We start from the raw sequence: 24335 nt of genomic DNA on the forward strand, positions 1-24335 counted from the left end.
ACATATGCACCACATGCCAATATGTTGTTGGCTACATGATGTACTGTCATGCATGGAAGTAAAGGGAATGGAGCACCATGTATGTTCTGCCTGCAGAGAGCAGGGCCTGTCAAATTTATCACCTAGTATGGGTCCAAGTCTAGGCCGGTGTGGAGTGTTTTTGACTATGCAATTGTGACACTGTGCCCACTCCCTGTATCTAAGTATGTCCTGTCACGTGAACCAATCCAGGCTCTGTTGTTAAATGCACCCTATTGAGGTTCTTTCCCTGATAGTATTTTAATGGTTTTAGTTTAGAGGCAATGATCTGTGTATTATATGCACTTGCCATCACTGTCAATGGTTGTCTCCGACCCCTGGCAGGCCCCTTGTTCCCACAGCTCTGTTGACAGCATCAGACTGGTCATGTTGGTCCTGTGCAGGCTTTTTGCATAGATGATAGTCCCATAGTGCAGAGAGTGATTCATGGGAACCCATGATATGTGACTCATTGGTTTGGTCACATAGCAGATAATGAACAATGCATGACTGTTTGGTGGATGCCATCTCTGTAGAATGGACACATGTCCAGAAGCAAGTTCGGTGGTACTTGTACATCATACAGAACCCTAGCCCCTGAGGTGGCAAGAGTATGCATTTGTCAGTCCACATATGGACAGGTTGGATACATCCAATATACCCACCATGCCATGCCATTCCATTCAAGTTTAATGTTTGAGTTTGCACTCGGGCAGTAGCCTGTAGGAATTGTATGCAGGGAATAATTCACAGATTATGAGTTTAATGCCTTCATGCCTAAGGAGTGTACCATTCAGAAGCCACAGATGTGTGATGTGTCCCATGATCCCTCAGCTCTCAGTCAAATTGCTAGAGCATGTACCACAAGATGTGAGTTGGCCTACCTAGTCAGTGGATGGTCTGAGCAGGGTGGGGGAGAGGTCCGCAGACTGGGAAGTGTTTGTTGTAATGTGTCTGTACTCAGTGGCTGATGTGTGGCACATGTGGGCAGTTTGGCCAAAAAAGAATATTCATAGCTTTGTGTACTGACATGTATGTGACTCTGCCATTTTGGATCGGACTTGTGAACACAATAGCTTGTCTTTTCTTTTGCATCCATGCAGGTCAACACCCATCAGAACAAAGGGACTTGGAGATCCATCACCAAGAAGGTGCGGACTCTGGGTCCACACCTGGCAGAGTGCCCACTGCAGAAAGAGGTTAGAGGACCTGAGATGCTAGGCCCGGAAGATCTCAGAGGCCCATCTAGGGCTGTCCTCCCAACATAAGTGAGGTGTCCATTGGACAATGACCCCCCTAATGGCCAAATTTCTGGCAGTGGACTAGCCAGAGCTGAATGTGTATTTGAGGGCAGCACAGCAGGTGCAAGGGGTGAGTAGACACCAAATTCCTGCCTGTGTCAGGTGATTGAGAGGGATACTGTCTTCTCTCTTTTACAATTAGGGTTGAACCATGTCTCACAGTAGATGGGAGATTGATACACATGAGATGTGAACACAAACAAACTGGTCTGCCTTGCCTTCTGAACTAGGCATATGGTACAAACCTGCGGGAAATACTCATACAACTTTCTCTGCAGGGACCACAAATGGCTGGGTACAGATATATTTCATGTATTTTTTGCTGTTGTATTGGGTGTAATATCTGGCCCACAGATCACTTCTCCTGAAAGTCAAAGATAAAAGGTCTGGATCACTGTCCTCTACCATGTGTCTGGGCATGTGTACGTAGACATTTGCCACCCAGAAGCACGTTTTCTAGCATGTATGATGTGTTCTTGTGCCTCACTGCAGTCTGTGATGTGTTTGTGCCCAGCACAGATGTGACATGGCTTACATGGTTAACGGTTTGCAGATGTAGCAAACTACTTTCCTTTGATAAGTGGGAAATGTCCACTGAGTAGAATTATGTCCATGTAGCCAACATTCCTTGTGCCTACATGTCAGCAGGTGTCCTTTTCTCTTTAGGAAACATCCTTATTCTGCAATTTCATGCATGTTCTACCCATGTTGATGGGATGCTGTCTGAATTCCCTCACATATATGAGCATGGAAAACTGTTAGTAGAATAGGACATGTAAAATGCGGATTCATTTTGTTTCGAATCACAGACAGGAGTGTATCGGTATTGTTTGTCTGACAAACCCTCATGCGTTGTAGTATGTCATTTGTCATGTAGGACTGCAATAGCAATGGGGAACATGACATTTAGGCCCAGATTGTGGAACCACTGTTTATCTATTCCCTTGATGTGGCTTCTTGTTTTAAAGCGCACTGCACATGTTTAATGATTGACGATTGTTCCCTGACTGTTGTCATGCATCATAGAGTAACCTAAAGTGATGTTGACATCACATGTGTTTGAGGTCAGGTATTCTTCCACAGACAGATACCAGGGTTGGCATGTCTTAGATGTGGATAGTGAAGTTGCTTCTCATTGGACAACAGAATGGGGTCCTTCTATTTTTCCTAGCAAATTGTGTGTCTTTCCAACACGCGAGGTACAGATGTGTACCACAGACACTCAGATGATTTCATTGTAATGGGTGTCACACATTAGTGGTGATGATCCTGGTGCTGACCGATTCATTGTTGTGTGTATTCTGGAGACATCTCTCCCTGACGTCAATGATGTTCCTTTCAATGACACATGTGAGACCTCTGAGTGACATTGATACTACCTCCTTGACTATTGGGAGAGGTATCACTATTTAAGCTGTACATTGTTAAAATGTGTCCATTGTGACACGGGTATTTCCAGGTCAACTACTCCAGGATGTTTCACTTTTGTATCTGTGATACCTGGATTTCATTGGCATCATCTCAAATTGTTGGTACCTCATGTATGTGCAAAATAGATGTGTGCATAAACTTGTGAGAAATATGGAAAATTACTTTACCAAGGGTTTTTATTATTGGCTATAATTGAACTGAGGTCTGCAGCATGTGGTACAGCTGTGAGGATGGAGAGGTCACCTAGCTGTTGAATGGTCATTGTATTTGTAACACTTCAGCCATGCACTTATAGTGGTCTGGAATCGTGGGTAACTGGTAAGTCCAGATGACATGCATGTATATGGTTTGTCACATGAAAGTGCCACTTTGATGAAATAGTTTTATGGAGTCTACTTGCCATGATGGTATTGTTTGACAATTAGAGTTGTGATTGAGGTGTTATCATGTAAATGTTATGAACCTATTTCTAATTTTTTTGCAGCATCAGCACAGGCAGGCGAGGGAGACCGTGCACAGCCGAGTGGGGAAGCATCTGGCCACAGGACCTCGGGTCAAGATACCACCAACACAGAGGGACTGAATGGCCGCGAGGAGAGTGCCACAGGATCGACATCCTCATCAGATTCCTCCTCCAGTGGCCACTCCCTAGTGGTGGCGGACCCATCGGGACCCTCACAGTACCATCCTTGTCCACTACCCCTCTTTCTATCATGATCCTCCCTGTTGCTCCCCACCCAGTTGGCCTTGCCCGCTCACTCACTCAAGGGGGCCTTTGCCACAGGCACCTCCACCCAGCCCCTGCTACCCCTGTTGCCCTCAATGAGAAGCCAATTGACCTCATGAGCACAATCTCTGTGGGTCAGACTGCCATTGTGAATGCCATCCAGGGATTGGCAAGTGAGACACAACAGACTAATGCATTCCTGGAAGGCATTTATGGTGCAATGTCTGGCCTACAGAGATCTTTTCAAGCTCTGGTCTCCACACTGACCAGGGGTGGCTCTTTCACAATGGCAAAGGAGCGTCACCCCCCCCCCCCCGGCAAAGGGAGGAGCTTAAAAATAAAACAATATTTCTTCACCATTTTATCTTTCAACTACTGGCTCTGCCAGCAGCATGTGAAGAGAGGGGCGGGGCTGGGCCATGGGGAAGGGAGAGGCGGTGAGAGTGCTCCTAAGTGCACATTTGTGTTTGGCTGGCCTAAGATGGGCACCCAAAGACACATGCACATTTAGGATTCTCCAACCGGACTGTGTTGAACAGCTGGGCTGGAGAAACAGCAGAGACCCCAGGGCAGTGTCTGAGCTGCAGCCCAACCTGCTCAGACCAATCCTGATGCTGCTTTGATGTTAAGTTTTACCATGAAAGTAGCATCAGGATTGCTGGAGAGTCTGTGCTGGTGTCCCAGTGAATGCTGGGACACGAGAAGAGCAGAGGAGCGAGGCAGCAGAAGGTGACGACAGGAAGAGGTATGTTTTTTACTTTTTTTTATTCCCCACCGGTCCCACCCTCCTGGCCTTTCCCTCCCCTTGAGATCTGTGGTGGCCGCCGCTGACTGACAGCAGCCAGTCACCCTCCGGCTTTGTCCCCCCTCCACCTTTCTCTTCCCACTCCAAATCCCCCCATCCCCTACCTACCAAAAGCACACAAACAGATCCTCATGAATCCACCTCAACAGACTAACATAGCATATTCAAACACAAGTACCACAAAAAATATCGGCATGCACACAAACAATTTCCACCCACAGACGTGGCAACGCTCACAACTGGCTCTGACACCCCCAATACTCCCAGCATCACACACACACACACACACAAACATAAAGCCTACCTACATACACCATCACAAAAGCCTCTGGTACAGCCACCACACCCATCCTACCTGCAGACACCACCCCAGCAGACCCTCTGACATCCACCACAAGCACCACACCCGCAGGTACCACAACTACCAACATATCTACATCTACCACATCCACCACACCTGCAGTCACCACCCCAACAGGCACCCATCCACCATGGCATCCCAGCACCTCCACACACCCCTAAACCCAGGGCACAAACTCCCTCACTCACCCAAAAGACACTGACTACACACATACCTCACATGAGCACGCACCCAAGACATCCACACCTATGCAGGCTACAACTACTCCCTCAACCTCCAAATCCCATCCCCCTTCTGATGACCATCCCTGTGTGGCCAAAAAACTGTGTGACCTTGGCCTTACCCATGTTCTCCCCCCGAACCACACCCAAAAGGACTCCCAAAGAGCTCCCAGTCTGTCCCTTCCACCTCCAAGATCTCCCCCCGCCCTCCTTGCAAGTAGCAGTTACCCCCATGAAGAAGCCCACCCCTCCCAATAAGAAGCCCACTCATCCCAAGAAGACTACCTTTCCTCAGACCAAACCCACCCTACCAAATCAAACCCCTGATTATCCCTGAGGTGCCTGCCTGCCCCCTTGATGCCCCTTCCGGTGGAGGTTACATGGCAGTCAAGAGTCAAGTTTGGGCACAACAGTGTGCCATTACTGGCAAAAGTTCATGGACTGGCCAAAGGGCCTTGGGTTTATTAATAAGAAATAGTGATATTGTCCAACAGTTTTGTTTTCTGTACACCTTTTTCCTACAATTCCTTTTTTAGGATTCTGTTGTCCCCGAGTAACTTTGGTTGTATGCCTGCCGTTGTGTGTGATTGAGCCTTCTTGCAGCTCCAGTAGCTGTTGTTAGCAGTATGAGTTTGTGCGCAGTGCTCCTGTCCCCCAGGAGAAGGGTATATATTCTGTGTATATATAGGTGTGTGAATGCAATGGTAGTGTAATGGCATTGTACACTGTTTAGTATGGTAAGTATTTCTTAATTTGATTTCAAATTAAAAAAGGTATGGTGTGACACTTGTCCCTCTGATCTGTCTGATGTATTCATGAGATGTGGGTCATCTTGAGTTTTGTATGTGCAGACATGGAGTGTGTTGAATTGTGCTAACTGTTTGCATGTGCCTGTGCTCACCTAGGTCTGTGTCCCTTGCAAAAGGTTCCTGTAAAGGTATGTCCCATGCAGTGGGAATTGTATGTGCTTTGTTGATCTTCACCTCCCCATTGTTTGGATGTGCCCGACAATTGATTTTGGTAGTGCTTGTCCCCGAAAGCCATAAAAGGCCATTTCCTGTGGAGATGTTGTTTGTACTGGGTCATATAACACTTTGAACAGGACCCTCAGTCTCCTTCCCCATGTGTCCCTGATGGCCCCATCCCAACTGTGTAGGTATAGTTGTTTTGTTGTTCTTGGTGTATTTGTGTCTCTGTGTTTTATGCATGCTATTGTGCATCCATCGTGATGTGTGTCCATTGCAGGGCTGTTTGCTGGCGGTGTTGTATTGCATGCCACATCCATAGGTATGTGTATTCTATGTGTGGGCAGTCCCTAGCCAGCCTGGAACATGGTTGTATACGTGCTGTAGGTGTGTTGTTACTGTGAGCGCCAATGTTGTGTAGCCTTCACTGTTCCTCTTCCTGGGCTGTGTGTATTTGTGTAGTGTTGCAGTGCAGTGTAAGTGAGCTGGCCAAAGTGTGGTGGTGGGGGGGGGGGGGGGTGTGTGTGGGGGTGTGTGGGTCACTGAGCATGTGTTGGATGAGATGTGTGATTGCTGGATGTGGCGTGCCACCCCTATGATGTGTTTGCCGGCGTTACAAGCTGTTTTTAAAGGTTGATGGTACAAGTAGATGTGTGTCCACGTTGATTTCAAGGTCCCTCAACAAGCATCAGCAGTGGCATAATGTTTTGGAATGGCTCCATGGCGGCCGTGCAAAGCTGCCTGCAGGTGAGTGTCTCCCATTATGCGGACCATTTCCCCCAGCTTGTACATGGTGGTTGGACCACCACGGTCATGTTGGCGGTGTGCAACCTTGTCATGGGTCCAACAGAAACACTGTCTCCGCTGGCCTGTTTATGCCTCCTCTGCACCGTGCCAGTCTGAGCTGCCTGGAGGACCACTGGCGGTCATCTGTTTGTGCGACTGCCAAACTGGTAATACAGTGGTCAGCTCTGCCAGATCGTTGGCGGTCTGAACGCCATCGCCAACATGGCAGTCACAGGACCACCAAACTCATAATCAGGCCCTAAATTATACTTACTTATATTTTTCACTATTTTAAATCATTTAATCTAATTTCTTTTCCTATGGGTTTATATTTTAGGTCTCTCCCTCCATTGTTTTCTATGGGAGGGTGTTGGAGTATCAGTAGTAGCCATGTTTAATAATGGACATAGTACAGTTTCATTTTTGGGAGTAAAAACTCACATTTGTGGGTTTGGCTCCACCATTTTTTTCCAGGTAATGGAAACGTGCAAGTCTACACTTTTGAGCAGCTTGACCTTTGTATTTTGTAGGAGTAAATTTACTCCGAAGTGTAAGAGTAAATTAATCACAAGTCAAAAATACCTGTGTGAATAGCCCCACATGTGAGTAGCAGGTGTTCCAATGGTGTACTAAAATCAAGCGCATCTGCATGTTCAGTGAAGGTGGCTTTTGGTCTGTGTCCCCGTCATGGAATCACTATTCGATATTTGATCTTAATATCATTGCAAAAGTATTGTGTGTAAAAAAAAAAAAAATTTGCGATAAAGAATTTATCATTTGTTTTCAATGTTTTTGTAATGTTTTCTTAGTTTTAGTGTAATAGCTTATTATTTTAATGTTATTTGTAAATTTTTTTGCAAAGTTTATTTTATTATTCATTTAGCCCCATATTTATACTTTAACTCCGCATTTGTGCCATTTTTTGACGCAATGTGCGGCTTTTGCGTCAAAAAATGACACAAAAGCAGCACTAAAAAAGTATAAATATGGGCCTTAATGTCTTACTGATTGCTTGTTATCACATGGTAAGCTATGGCACTTGATGGTGGTTATGTCCATTCTAAATATCCTCAGAGATATCCATACTGGGACAACAGCTAGGGTTCGGTTTGTAATTAATAGGGAATGTACTGACAGGTTTCACATTGCCAGGGGTGTCAGGCAGTGGTTTGTCTTTGCACGCTTCCTGTTTACATTTTATAGTAACAAGTTGTACAAGGTGCCAGTGGAGAGGTACAGGGACATGCCTCAGGTTGGTCATCACCCAATCCCTGTCCTTATTTAGGCAGCTGATACAGTCATAAAGGTCGGCACACCAATGACCCTTCAATCACTTTTTGATTGGTTTCATCTATTAAAGACAGTTTTGGATCTTAAGGTGAATCTCTCCAAGTCATTCACTATGATTTGTGGCTTATGAGAGCCACCACATACCCTTTCTATGTGAAAGACACACAATTAGCTCAGATTAGCACTCAATCATATTTTGGAGTTCTTTTTGACCCATAGGGGTCCTGGCAACTGCAGATGACATCTAGAAATCACCAATTTGTGAAGGACTTTAATTTAATGCCCTATTTGCATTCTCATCTTCATTAGGCTTGAAGCCAGTGAGGGAATTATGTATAATATATCAACCTAAATGCTTATCTGTGGAACATAAGATGCAGGCATTTGGGGACACATGAATGTAAACAGGTTACAGCAATCAGAAAAGGTATAAATAAAGAGACTGCTCTCAGTTCCATCAAGCTGTCTGTCAGTGCTGTACCACAGTAAACAGAGTTCCAATGGCTGAAGACATTATTTAGGTACAAACTATTACTGTGACTCAGGGCATGGACAAAGGTTAGGGCATAATTTAGTACAACGTGATAATTCACATACCCTGGTTAAGGTATATTAACACTTTGTGAGAAGGTCAATCACCCATACTTCTTTGATGATCATAAAAAGCTGGAAAGGATGGGGAGGAGGGAAATAAAGACTATACACTTTCACTACCTGGAGGATGAAAGATACACTGCAAACAGACAAAAGACAAGTTATTTCATATTCAACCTTATCAGTTGAAAAGGGAATGGAATCTCACCTGGCCAACATTAGGGACAGCTATCCGAGATATTTACTAGTGTGATTCAGACTAAACAGGTTATTCTGTATTGTGACTTTCCCAAACCAAAATGACTGGTCAGGAGGGTAGGTAATATAACCCCTGACTTTTTGAAAAATATTTTTATTGAGCAGATATGATATACAATATATAAAACATGGAATACGAAAAGCTTACTACATCTCGAACCAAGTCGAACGTTTAACAAGCTTCATCAGTGCAGCATATTTTGAAAATAAAAAATACATTTTGCAGCAAAGTTTGACCAAATTCCTAGAATACAATAACATCAAACATGCAGATAATGCACCAGAACCCCAAATCCTAAAATCCCAAAGTTGAATGAAAGAACATGTGCTAGAGTAGACAAGTGCTTATGTAAACAAGTATGGATGCTAAACCAATAGTGAAGTGCAGGTGTGCTGGAAAAGTGTAGACCTAATGCCACCTAAAAGACAGGCGGATATAAAAATAGGTTAATATGAAATCCCAGGGCCCAGGCGGAAGGAACTGCAGAGAAAAATAGAAGGCATGGCAAAACTCCAGGCCGGGCGTCTCCTTGGCTTCCCATGCTATTCCAAACATATTGCGTCTGTTGCTGTACTACCAAAGTGAACCTGTGCATACATGGCAAGGCGACAAAAGAGAATAACACCATGATTTCAAGGGTAATATTATTCCTCTACCACTCTGGTAGCTCAGATAATTAATACAGCACTGTCCCAACAATTTACAAAAGATTGAAATAGCCCCATGATGACTGAAATCTCTTTGGGTCCCCCACCCTTTTAGCATATATTTCCTCAAAGCTTCTTGTTCTGTACAGTTTTAATAACCAGTCTTTGTATAATGGGACCCGTCCTGTATGCCAGTTATAGAATGAGTGAGCTCAGTTTGGAGTAGGTATATCAAGTCTGACCCCTCCACCTTCCAACATGTTCCGACTGTTACTTAGTCAGTGGAGTGAATAGCAAATCTGACTCCTCCGAAGTCAAACACTTTCTCTGTTGTTGCTCAGAATGGAGTGGGAAACGTTATTCTAATCCATCTAAAGGCCAACACTTTCTTACATTGGGACAGCAGTAGTAAATCCAACCCCCTTCAATGTCCAAAATGTTTTCTACAGTTTCTCAGGTTGGAATGGGAATTCTAAATCTGACCTCTCCAAATTTCCACCACTTTCCCTACTGTTGCTCAAATTGGAGTGGAAACACTTTCACAAATGCTGCTGAGTTTTGAGTGGGAATTGTTTATCTGAATCTTTCCCTGCCGCTACATACGATTGAGTGGGAATTGTAGATCTGACACCTTAAAAGTACAATACTTTCATTAATTTTGATGAGGCTGGCATGGAAATAGTAAAGCTGACCTATCCAAAGTCCAACACTTTCCCTGCTATTGCTTACTGTGGAACAGGAATAGTGCATCTGACTCCATAAAATACTTTTCCTATTGATGCTTGATTTGGTGTTTGAATAGTGATTTTGACTTTCTGATGTGTTTTTTTATACATTTTATTTACATGGAGTTATATTGGCATGTTTATTTGCTTAATTGTATATTACATTAGAGTTCAAATTGTAATTAGTTTTGTTTGTGAGTTATATGCATTGCCATTTACAGTTTTAGAAATTCATGCACACTAACATCTGTGATTTGTTTTATTTCAGTGTTTTAAAAAACATTTGATTTGGTTTTTCAGATGTATTTTGGTTATTTATTTTTCAAGTATCAATGTTTTTTAACTTTACAGTTCTAGGATGTGGTTTCTTTCAGCTTGTTAATTTTAAAAAATTAATTTTATATCTATTTTTATTATTTAATAGCTTTTAGTTTGTTAATTATATATGTAGTTAATTATATATGTAGCTTTGTTGTAATTTATCTTAGTATTTGTATTTTATTACATTTCTTAAATTATGTATCTATGAATGTTAGTTTATATTTATTTTTGTTCACATTTTATTTTAACAAACTTATCATAAAGTTATTCAAATTTATGTATTTGATATTTTTAAAGTTTATTTTTTAAGTTATTTTAATGTTAAATACTTTCAAATGTATGTCCACAAAATTCTTTTAGTGAATATTATTGTACTTTACATAGTAAATATGGGAAGTCAATACTCATGGCCTTGATATTTTTGCTTCAATATTTTTGTATTGCAATATTTGTAACCTCTATATTATGTCATAGAAGCTACTATTTGTGAAGAACCCCATGCCTTGATTTTGTTTCACACTAAATTGGGCCTTAACTAGAGGACTTCCTTTCGGGCTCTTAAATGTCAGAACCTTCCCTTGAAGATCATCGGGAGGTCATGCATCTGATTTCTTAGACCAATGCTTTAGTGTCCAATGGAACTTACCTGGGGAAGGCACATATCCCTGAGTTAGAGATTGCTCTTGCTCAAGAAATTTAGGTATTGCAATGTCATAGGTTGTTCAGGTGGGGTAGAGAAGTGGCAGCCCTAGATGGCTGCTGAGCCCAGGACCAAAAACACAAGTGTCCCCTGCAAAAACAGGTAGTTTTGTAGTTGATAATTTTGATGTGTCTGTTGCATTTTGGGGCATTTCCTGTTGCAGGCACTAGGCTTACCAACACAGGTGAGGTTGGTAATTTTATTGGGATACTTGGGAGAATGCTAGGTGGAAGGACATTTGTGGATCTTCTTATTCCAGAACTTTATCACCAAAATGTGAGGCTAATGTGTTTTGCAAAGGATTCTGGCAAACAGAACCTGTTGACAGCCCTATTTTTATCAGGAGACTTGGGGGACCACAGAATAGAAGAACAAGTGTTATTGCCCCTTGTCTTTCTACATTTTTTCCTTCCAAATGTAAGTGTGTAAAAAGACATCTATTTGAAAAATGCGTCATAATTCACATGCTAGTATGGGGACCCTGGAATTCAGAGATGTGCAAATAACCACTGCTTGTCAACACCTTATCTTATGCCCATTTTGCAAACACAAAGGTTTCCTCAATACCTATTTTTCACTCTATTTCACCAAATGAATTGCTGTATACCTGGTATACAATGAAAACCCATTGCAAGGTGCAGCTCAGTTATCGGCTCTATATTCCGAGGGTTCTTGATGAACCTGCAAGCCCTATGTGTCCCCCAACCAGTTGAGTCCAGCAGATGAAACAATATATTGCTTTCTAAAATCTGCCATAGCTGGAAAAAGTTATAGAAAGCATGTGGACAGAAATTGCTCTTTTCTTCACCTTAATTTCAATATTGTTTTTATTTTAGCTGTTACTTTCTGTAGGAAAACCTTGAACGATCTACACATTGACCCCTTGCTGTATTCAGAATGTTGTCTACTTTTCAGAAATGTTCAGCTGTCTGGGATCCAGCGTTGGTTTGCCAATTTCTGGAAGGAGGATGTAAGCACAAAAAAAAAAAAAAATAGTAAAAGATCCTAGTAAAATGCCAAAATTTGAGAAAAAAATAAAATAATTTTTACTTCTGCAGCCATTTTCCCTTTAAAAAAAATTAGCTGCATTTTGTGTAGTTTCTTGGTCTTCTCCAGAGGAACCCACAAACTATGGGTACCTCTAGAATTCCTAGGATGTTGGAAAAAAGGATACAAATTTGGCAAGGGCAGCTTATGTGGACAAAAAGTTAAGTGCTTAAGCACGAACGGCCCCAAATAACCCAAAAGAGGCTTGGCACAGGAGGGAGAAAGGCCTGGCAGAGAAGGGGTTAAGGTGTGAACACTCAGCAATAAGCTAAACATGCATTCAATACACTATTGTTTTCTCCTCAAAAATGTATTATCATTAAAACTTAATTTGTGTGTGTTCCCATAGGAACAAACCGATGTAATTTAGGTATAGCACTGAAAACAGCATTTAGGAATTTGTTCATAACTGTATTCAATCACAAATGAAACGTTTGTGAGTAAGTCCTCACAAGGTTAGTAAACAATGTTCAAGGTCCCATAAGAATGGTTCTGTACATGTGCTGTAATGAAGCTTTGTCAATTTGAATCATAATCCAGCATCTTTATTTGTTTCTTGAAATGTTTCTATAATTATTATATTTAGGACCATTGGGAAAGGTTAGTCCCCACAAGGATGGTAACGTGTATGTGTTTATATATATTTGTTTTATTGGTCTGAAAATGAATTCCGTTTCATGTTTCAAAAGCCTCTATTTTCTTCAGTGTAGGATGTCAACATGTATTTTGAGGCAGTCTCTTAAGGGCTGATTAACAAAAATAAAACCGTTTATAGACACTGGGTGCACAAATATTCAATACAACGCATTTAACATTTCATAGTAAATAAAAACAGCCTCAGGCAGCAGCACACATGATATGAGGAAACAAGTTCTTCTATATTTTGCTAACTTAGCCCTTAATTAAAGGTCTGATCGAACAATACTTCCCATTAAACCATACGCCCAAAGGTTAATTCCACAGTAAATTACATATTTAATACAATTTAAAATTAGAAATTATACAGCCTAATCCCTATCGAATCCCTACCAGGTCAGTCTCAAACTTTGCCACACTGGTGGCAATCTACCACGGGCCCCCTTCCGTGTGAATAAAATGAAATCACTAATATAGTTTAATATCATTCTACATGCACTTTCTCGAAGATCCTCCCCAAAAGAAGTGAAACCAAGTGGTCAACATGAATGTTTCCTTACTGTACTATGAAAAGGTAGTCACCAACGGGGTGAAACACTCAGCATCATAATCGAACTGGTAAAATTATTCATAAAGTAGTTACATGCACCTACAAACAGAAAGCCGAGTTCTAATTAGAGGTAAGAAGGTTATGATCATTATTTCGGTCGTGATGTTTTTTCAATGAAGTTATGTATCCCACACAGCAGGGTGTTGGTGAAAAAAAATCCAATCCAATGGGAGGCAAAAGCAGACGAAAAGCCAATACAGACGTTCAGAAAAGCCGTTGCTGCGTTAACATCCCCACTAGCCCCTTCACTATATAGCACGCAAACGCGCAAAGACAAAAAGGGTTGAGAAGTAGTATAACGTTACCGATAAGTGATGACGCTCTTCCTGGGAGAAATAAGTTTAAAGAAAAATTTAAGGAAATAACAGTTACATTCTATATGTGCCCGTGACAAGCCAACCTGTACGCGAGGCCCAACTAACCCACTGTGCGAATCAGTCACAACTTTCGGAGCATCGTGACAGTCTCGCTGGCACTAACGCACTAAATACGTATTAGGGCAACAGAAGTTAAATACGCTCTAGAATTAAGCTCTTACAGGGAAAAAAAAAAAAAAAGAGAATAACCACCACATTACCTTAAATACGGTACTTTGGTCCAAATAATCGGTGTCCAAAACAATATTAACCATATTAACCAATCAAAGATACCCATGATGTAGAACAGGAAAAGTTGTACTAATGACACATATATTTATTACGTTACCTCAAGAAAGACATAAACAGTCACAGCTCTGATCGGCAAGAAGCGTGTGCTCGTAAGCACCTGATTTATATACCTTAGTTAATGAATTGCACCTGTGAGAGGGAGCATGGCAACCTATAGAGAAGGAGAAAAGACTTAAGAGCAAATTTCTAAACAGCATTTATGAGCCCCAAATACTACTATCAATCGAAAACAAAACATAAAGTGGTAGAAACTATACCATAAATAAAAAAATGAGTACTAAAAATGGGCTAGCTGGCAGAAAAGAAAAGTTAATTAGGAAGGAAAAAAGCCGAAATGGCGTGAGCTAGGCTCGAAGCTTGAGTTGTAACTAGTCACATGAAGGTGCCTCTACTTTATATGGATTCATATCGGTCCTTTGGAAGCAAAGCCTTCATTAAAATGGGAAGCTAACGCAAGAAACATTACGGAGCAGTTCTGAGTACCTGAACCCTTTAACACTAACAGGCCGAAAGAAAAATCATTATAAATACCACAAGCAAGTCTCGAACCCTGAGTTTAGACCATTACTAATCATAGGAAGTTGCGTCTACTCTGTATGGGCTTTCATCCACTTTCCAGAACAAAAACGTCATAAAAACATTTTTAAATTTGTTGATCAAAAATGTTTTCCTGGCTTTTTTCTTCTTTTCTAAATCTCCACCACTCCTGTGTTTTTTTACTTCCTTCATACCACTGAATTTTATATCCTCTAGTTGAGCAAGTGAGTGTGATGACCTGAAATGTATCGCCATTGGGTACTTGTCCAAATTCTTAATGGTCCTGAGATGCTCCTTCCATCTAGTTTTCAATTTGCATATGGTGGATCCAGTATATTATTTACCACAAACACAAACATTATATTGATACTGTTGGAAGTGTTACAACAGATGACTGAAGCAATACAGAATTGGTACTCTTTGGTTACATCTAATAATATGTTGACATCAGATGCATTACATCAGATACATGTTTACAACATATGCAGTTCCACATTTGAAGGACCCTTTAGGTAGTCACAGAAGCCAGCTTGTTTTAGTACTCCTGGGGTTGTAATTAATAGTGTCATTAGGGCTAAGTAATGTGCAAGTAATGTGCGTTTGCCTTTCTTTACGCTATTTCAGGTTTAGCTGGTAACAGACTTTTGAGATCAGGATCCAAGGTTAAAACATCCCAATGTTTATGTAAGCTGTTATATATTCTTCTATTGCCATTGCTGTAAGTCGCGATTGATCTAATCTCATTGTTGGTGTTTTTATTTGCTGTTGGAAAAGCCCATAGGTCAAGGGTGCATGTTATAGTTACTTGAGTTCACAAGTTATAGTTACTTGAGATAACTCTATAGCTGCTGAATTTCCATAGTTTATGTGTGTAAAATCTGAATGTAACTATAATGTCCCTGTAACCTTTGGTTTTTGAGTGAATATACATAGTATATTCACCAAAAAACAAAGGTTACTGGGCCATTATATTTAAGTTGATGTTTCATCCGTACAAAACCATATAATTTCAACAGTTGTGGTTATACTTATAGTTTTAGTTATATTAAGAACCTATAACTCCTTGCCTCAAGTTACTTTCAAGCACAAGTTATAGTTTCTTCAGATAACTATAGCTGTTAGGCCTGGCAACCTTGGCGTGGTCTCCCCTCACTTTTTTCCTCTACTGCCCAGGTTGTTGCTGTGTGCTGGACTCTGTTTTTGCTGTTTTTGTTACTCTGGACAATTTACCACTGCTGACCACTGCTAACGTGCAAGTGCTCCCTGTAGGAGGCTGTCCTTGTTTGTAGTGGGTACCAAAGGTACTTACACCTTATACCTGGTCCATTTATCCCTTATTAGTGAAATGTAGTCAGTGTCCAGAAGGCAGGCTGTCTAGGGGTAGCAATAGCTGAGCAGCCAAGGCTTATCCAGGAGGCATGCAAAGCTCATATAATACCACTGTAGTCACACAGTACTTACACACATGAACGAAAATACTCAGTGTTACAAAAATAAAGGTACTTTATTTTGGTGACACAAATGCCAAAATACCTTAGAGACTATGGGCCTGATTACAACTTTGGAGGAAGGTGTTAATCCGTCCCAAAAGTGACGGATATACCACCAGCCTTATTACGAGTCCATTATATCCTATGGAACTCGTAATACGGCTGGTGGTATATCCGTCACATTTGGGACGGATTAACACCTCCTCAAAGCTGTAATCAGGCCCTATATTCATTTAGGAGGTAAGTAATATACACAATATATATACTAGAATGCAGAAATAGCTGTAAAAACACTGAGAAAACAGTGCAAATAGTGAAAATCAAAATAGGTTGCAATGGGCTAGTAGGGAACACAAACCATATACTAAAAGAGTGGAATGAGAAAGTTGGTTTCCCACCTAGGCAAGTGTAGTGTGTAGAGGGGTGCTGGGAGTGTAAGAAAACACCAAAGGTAAGTAATAGAACCCACCCCAAAGCCCAGGAAAGCAGGACTAAATCACAGTAAGTTTCCTAAAACGCACAAGAAAATGTGATAGAATATAATGCAAGAACCAGAGGAGACTGCAACAATGGATTCCTGGACCTGAAGACCTGTGGAAGAAGGGGGCCAATTCCAAGAAGCACTGAAGAGTCCAGGGAGAACAGGAGCCCCTGTAACCCGGATGAAAGTGCAAAAGAAGAACCACCGGTGAAGAACGACAGTCAGTACTGGACCCAAGAAGACGGATGCGGGTTCCTGGTTGGTGCAGATGATGTCCCCGGATGATTGCAGTCTGGTTTGCGTCGCTGGATTCTGCCAATAAGCTTTGGCACACGCAAAGCAATCCGTTAGCGCAAAATGGCACTGTCCAGGACCAGGAGGGACCTGATGGCCTCTACCCAGGAGGAGGAGACAGATGGGGCTCTCAGCAACCCAGAGAGCCCTCAGAAGACCAGGCAGCACACACAGAGGTCCCACAGCATGGGGATAAAGAAGGTGCAAATGGAGACCCACGCAGCATGACACAAAGGAATCGCCACGCGGCCGAAGAACCACTCAGGAAGCTGTGCATCACAGGATGGAGTGCTGGGGGTGTAAGCTGTGCTGTGCACAAAGAACTTCATGTAAGGTTTCACACAAGCCTCGGCAACTGCAAATTACGCGGTGCACATGGGTACTGTTTTGAGTGGGGAGCCAATTTCTTACCTCTACCAAAGTTGGACAGCTGGACCTTGGGACAGTCGGGATCATTTCAGTCCACCACCTGTGTTGCTGGATCCACGCTCGTTGTCAGGAGAGGGGACCCACGCAACTGGTCGTCGCTGCAGAAGGGTGCCTGCTGAAGCTGGGAAGTGACTCCTTCACTTCAAGGGAGATTCCTTCACTTCTTCTGGTGCAGGCTGAAGACAGGCAGTCCTCAGAGGATGCATAACCTGGAAACAGTTGCAGTTGCTGGCAGGAGCTGAAGATACAATGTTGCAGAAGTCATCTTTGCTTCTTTGTTGCTGTTTGTAGAGTTCCTGGAGGGTCCAGTTGCAGTTCTGTCGGTAAAAGATGAAGTAAAGGATGCAGAGGATTCCTGCTAGTCTTGCAATCCGAATCTGAGGAAACACCCAGGAGAGAGACCCTAAATAGCCCTGAAAGGGGGATTGGTCAGATACACAAATCTATTGAGGGAGGGCTCTGCTGTCACCTGCTGGCACTGTCCACTCAGATGCTCCCAGAGTGCCAAAATCCAAGATGGCAAAACCCAGGGGCACTCTGGAGGAGCTCTGGGCATCACCCCTGGGGTGGTGATGAACAGGGGAGTGGTCACTCCCCTTTCCTATGTCCAGTTCCGCACCAGAGCAGGGACTGGGGGTCGCTGAACTGGTGTAGACAGGATTATGCACTGAGGGCACCATCTGTGCCCTTCAAAGCATTTCCAGAGGCTCTGGGAGGCTACTCCTCCCATGCCTGTAAGACCTATTCCAAAGGGAGAGGGTGTAACACCCCTCTCCCAAAGGAAATGCTTTGTTCTGCCTTCCTGAGCTCGAGCTGTTTGAGCAACAGGAGGGCAGAAACCTGTCTGCGAGTTGGCAGCCGCTGGGGCTGCCTGAAAAACCTCAGAAGGCTGGTATTGGAGTACTGGGGGTTCACTGTGGAGCCCCCAGAGTGCATGGAATTGTAAAAACAATATTAGAATCAGTATTGGGGTACTACTCCCAAGTGTTAGACACCTTACATGGCCATATTCGGAGTTACCATTGTGAAGCTGGATATAGGTATTGACCTATGTCCAGTGCACGCGTAACATGGCGTCCCCGCACTCATGAAGTCTGGGAAAATGGTCCAGGATGACCTCAGAGCACGTCTGCTAGTGGAGGGGTGCCCTCACACACAGGTACTTTACACCCAGCCTTCAGGGTTGGAAGGCCTGACATATAGGTGACTTATAAGTAACCTGGTGCAGTGAAAATGGTTGTGAAAGGGTGCATGCACCATTTCACGCAGGCTGCAATGGCAGCCATGCAGAAGCCTTTGCATGGGCACCCTATAGGAGGCAAAAGTGATGGTGCAGCCCGTAGGGATCACCTGGCACCCCAATGCCCAGGGTTCCTAAGTTCCATATACTAAGGACTTATATAGGGGCACCAGTATGCCAATTTGGAATGGTAAACTGGGTTACCAGTATGTAGTGACAAATTTGAGGGAAGAGAGAGCATAAGCACTGGGGTCCTGGTTAGCAGAATCCCAGTGACACAGTCAAAAACACTGACATCAGGCAGAAATTGAGGGTTACATGCCAAAAAGAGGGTACTTTCCTACACTCCCTAAGTGAAATTGTATGTGTAATGGGCTTTTCCATGACTGGCATATTTGATTTACTAGTAAGTGAAGGAGCCTGGCCTGGTTTGTAGTGGGTACCTTGGGTACTTACACCTTACACCAGGTCCAGTTATCCCGTGTTAGTGAATGTAGTAGTGTTCTAGCAGCTTAGGCTGATAGAGGCAGCTATAGCAGAGCAGCTTAGGCTGCACTAGGATACACGCAAAGCTCATGCAATACCACTTATAGTTACACAGTACTTATACACAAGTAAAGACAATACTCAGTGTTACCAAAAATAAAGGTATTTATTTGGGAGACACAGTACCAAAAATATCTTAGAGACAATACTCCTTCTGGAGGTAAGTATCATACATAATATATAGACTAGACACAAAAATTAGACAAGTAAATAGTCATAGAACAATGCAAACAGTAGGAGATCCTACAGAATGCAATGGGAAAAAATAGGTTCTAGGGGCAACACAAATAATATACTAAAAAAGTGGAATGTGAATCACAAATTCACCCCTAGACAAGTGTAGTGTGTGCAGAATCGCTGAGAGAGTAAGAATACAGTAAAGGAAAGTAAATTACCCAACCCCAGAGCCCAGAAAAGCAGGAGTAAAGTACTGCAAGTTTCCTACACCTCGTTTTTGGGATTTGTGCAGCAGCCAACCAAGTCTGCCAAGAACAACTGCTGGATTATTAGACATGAAGACCTGCAAAGAAAGGGCACCAAATCCAGAAGTTGAAAGAAGTTCCAGGAAGGACAGCTGCCCCTGCCAACCCAGAAGAGGTGCAAAAGAAGAGTCCCTGGTTAGTAAAATACTGCAGAAATGCACCCTAGGAAGATGCCAGCAGGTTCTTGCATGATGCAAAAAATGTCCCACGGTGTGAATATTGCTGCAAATGAGATTTCTTGTTGGAAGGTGCCTACAAGCCTTGGCTATGGCAAAAGTTAATTTTTTATCAAAATGACGCTGGTTGGACCCAGGAGAAACCTGGGGGCCTCAACTCTGTGTGAGAAGGAAGAGGGGGCACTCAGCACTTTAGAGAGCCCTCAGGATGCCAGCCAGCACCCCCGTGTAGGAGGCTAGCCGGGTTTATAGTGGGTACCTTGTGGTACTTACACCTTGTGCCAGGTCCAGTTATCCATTATTAGTAGATTAGTAGTGTTCTAGCAGCTTAGGCTGATAGAGGTAGCTATAGCAGAGCAGCTTAAACTGAACTAGGAGACATGCAAAGCTCCTACTGTACCACTTATATCACTTAGCACTATATCATAAGAAACACAATACTCAGACTTACTAAAAATAAAGGTACTTTATTTTAGTGACAATATGCCAAAAGTATTTCCGAGGATATCCTCCCTTAGGAGGTAAGTAAAATACACAACATATACACACAAACCAAAATCAGGTAAGTAAACAGAAAAGTAGTGCAAACACTAGAACACAATAGAATGCAATAGGAGACAATAGGCCTAGGGGCAACACAAACCATATACTCCAAAAGTGGAATGCGAACCACAAATGGACCCCAGGCCTAGTGTAGTGTGTAGAGGGTCACTGGGAGTGTAAGAAAACACTAAGGGTGTCCAAGATACCCCACCCCAAGACCCTGAAAAGTAGGAGTAAAGTTACCCTACTACCCCAGAAAGACAGTAAAGTCGAGATAGGGGATTCTGCAAAGACAACAACTGACTGTAAAGCATTGAAGATGGATTCCTGGACCTGAGGACCTGCAAAGGAAGGGGACCAAGTCCAAGAGTCATGCAAGTGTCCAGGAAGGGCAGAAGCCCACTAATCCCCGGGTGAAGGTGCAAAAGGGCTGCCTTAGGGTGGAAGAAGCCAAAGATTCTGCAACAACGGAAGTTGCCAGGAATTTCTCCTTTGGTCAGAAGATGTCCCACGGCGTGCTGGAGGATCCAGAGTTGTTTCCACGTGGAAAGACCGCAAACAAGCCTTGCTAGCTGCCAGAATCATGGTTAAAGATTTTGGGTGCTGCCAGGGCCCAGAAAGGCCCAGAAGGTCACCCCTTGGAGGAGGAGACAGAGGGGGCACTCAGCAATACAGAGAGCCCATGCAGAAGCAGGCAGCACCCGCAGAAGCACCTGAACAGGCGTTCAGAAGATCTGAGCCCAATGTTCATCTCAGCACAACAAAAGAGGGTCCCACAAAGTCAGAGTCCAACTCAGTGAGTTGGGCAATGCAGGACGGAGTGCTGGAGACTTGGGCTATGCTATGCATGAAGGAAGTCTTGCAAAAGTGCACAGAAGCTCTAGCAGCTGCAGTTCACGCAGTACACAGGATTACTGTCTGGCATGGGGAGGCAAGGACTTACCTCCACCAAATTTGGACAGAAGGGCCACTGGACTGCCAGGGACACTTGGATCCAGCTCCTGTGTTCCAGGGACCATGCTCGTCAAGATGAGAGGGGACCCAGAGGACCGGTGATGCAGAAGTTTGGTGCCTACATTAGCAGGGGGAAGATTCCGTCGACCCACAGGAGATTTCTTCTTGGTTTCCAATGCAGGGTGAAGGCAGACAGCCCTAAGAGCATGCACCACCAGGAAATAATCGAGAAAGCCGTCAGGATGAGGCACTACAATGTTGCTGGTAGTCTTCTTGCTACTTTGTTGCAGTTTTGCAGGTGTTCTGGAGCAGTCAGCGGTCGATTCTTGGCAGAAGTCGAAGAGAGAAGTGCAGAGGAACTCTGGTGAGCTCTTGCATTCATTTTCTGATGAGACCCTAAATAGCCCTCAGAGGAGGATTGGCTATAGAGAGAAGTAAGCACCTATCAGGAGGGGTCTCTGACGTCACCTGCTGGCACTGGCCACTCAGAGGTCTCCATTGTGCCCTCACACCTCTGCATTGAAGATGGCAGAGGTCTGGGGCACACTGGAGGAGCTCTGGCACCTCCCCTGGGGAGGTGCTTGTCAGGGGAGTGGTCACTCCCCTTTCCTTTGTCCAGTTTCGCACCAGAGCAGGGCTGGGGGGATCCCTGAACTGGTGTATACTGGCTTATGCAAGGAGGGCACCATCTGTGCCCTTCAAAGCATTTCCAGAGGCCAGGAGAGGCTACTCCTCTCAGGCCCTTCACACCTATTTCCAAAGGGAGAGGGTGTAAAACCCTCTCTCTGAGGAAATCCTTTGTTCTGCCTTCCTGGGACATGCCAAGCTACCCTCTTGGTAGCTTGGCATGAGCAGAAAGGCATAACCCAGAATCAATGTGTACAATATTTTTGCCAGCACACACAGTAATGCAGGGAAACATTACAAAATTAACACCACACAGGTTTAGAAAAATAGTAAATATTTAATCTAAATGAACAAGACCAAATACGATAAAAAATCCACAATACACACTTCAAAATAAGACTTTAGTCATTAAAAACACAAACATAGGCCCTCATTACAACATTGGCGGTAAAAGATGTTTACCGCCGTGCAGAAGACCGCCAACACACCACTGCGGCAACAGAATTCCACCACAGTCATTATGACCCACTGCTCGGAATCCGCCAAAATTCAGACACCCACACAAGTCCGCCAGACTAAAGGTCAGTGATAAACTGGCGAAAACAAAACCTCCACCGTCACGCCAACAGAAATACGCCCACACTATCACGACCCACGAATCCACGCTCAAAATACACATACATCTCCAAAACACCACCACATTGGACAATTCGAAATACACACACCTGATACACATACACACACCACTCCCACACACTCAATACAATATAAAACACACACCCACATCACCCACAAACCCTTACGTCAACAATTGCGACAGAAGGCCAGAGAGAGACACCACCAGAAAGAACAATAGCATCCACAGGCATACAATACCATCACCCACATAACTTCCACGCACCTCACACAACACACCACTACATATCACCCCACTTATCACTACACACACCACCCCACACATCACCCACACCACCCCATGGCATGGCAAAGACACCCCTGGTTCTCGGAGGAGGAGCTCAGGGTCATGGTGGAGGAAATCGTCCCGCTAGAGCCACAGCTATACGGATCACAGGTGCAGCACACCTCTATAGCTAGGAAGATGGAGCTATGGTAAAGAATAGTGGACAGGGTCAATGCAGTGGGACAGCACCCTAGAAATAGGGATGACATCAGGAAGAGGTGGAACGACCTACGGGGGAAGGTGCGCTCCGTGGTCTCAAGACACCACCTTGCGGTTCAGCGAACTGGTGGCGGACCCCGACCTCCTCCCGCACAACTAACAACATGGGAGGAGCAGGTCTTGGCAATCCTGCATCCTGAGGGCCTCGAAGGAGTAGATTTAGGAATGGACTCTGGTAAGTCAAATCTTAACTGTTACATCCCCCACCCTACCTTCATGCTATCACATACCACTACCCTCACCCCCACCCCCATCACTCCAACTCCTCACAAATGTCCCACTATCACAACCCACCCATCCCAACACCAAGCCCTGCATGCAACTACAAAGCATGGACACCCATCACCAATGCATGGCCACTGCACATACCCACACACACCCCAAAAAAATTATCACACAAGGTCCCACACAAGAATGCAAGCACTGGGGTACACGGTCACCCACCCATTGCACACCATGCCACACACAGATGTAATAAACATCCTTTTATACCCCTGCAGGACCCCTACCCAACGTCACCGGACAGGAGGGTCCACACATGTCCACACCACCAACAGAAGAGGCCCACAGTGATGACAGCAGCTCTGTCCAACTGGATCTAAATGACCAGCCCAGCCCATCGGGGACCTCTGGACAGTCGGTTCCCCTCACACAGTCACAGGCCACCACAGAGCTTCCTCCCTCTGGAAACACCAGCACAGCACTCACCCAGCGGGCCCATACCTCTGTCCCCAGGACACATCAATCAGCAGTGTGTCCACCACTACAGGGAACCCAGGCTAACCCACCACCCCAACAACAACAGGGACCTGGGAGCAGTGGCAGTGGGCACACGGTCCAGGGGACGGAGGCCCAGGACCTCAGGGGAACTGGGAGGGCTGCTGTGCGATGGGAGAGGACAGGCCAAGGGAACCCACTCTCCACGAGGCCCTCTCCAACATCATGAGAGCCTACCACCATTCCCAGGAGACAATGGCAACGGTACTGGCCAAATTTCAGGAGACCCAGCGTCTGCAGGAGGAACAGTATTTGGGCTTCAGGGAGGAACTCAGATCCATCAATTTCACCCTGGGCACCATCGTAGGGGTGCTGAAGGAAGTACTCAACACCAGGAGGGACACTGTGGCACAACAAGGGGCCCCTGACACTAGCCTGGACGATGAACTGCCCACCACCACCGCCGGCGCTAGTGGACAGGAGGCATCGCCACAGGACCATCACACCAGCACCCCACCCCCTGCAGA

The sequence above is a fragment of the Pleurodeles waltl genome, chromosome 8 (assembly GCF_031143425.1).
Source record: "Pleurodeles waltl isolate 20211129_DDA chromosome 8, aPleWal1.hap1.20221129, whole genome shotgun sequence".
Classification (NCBI taxonomy): Eukaryota; Metazoa; Chordata; class Amphibia; order Caudata; family Salamandridae; genus Pleurodeles; species Pleurodeles waltl.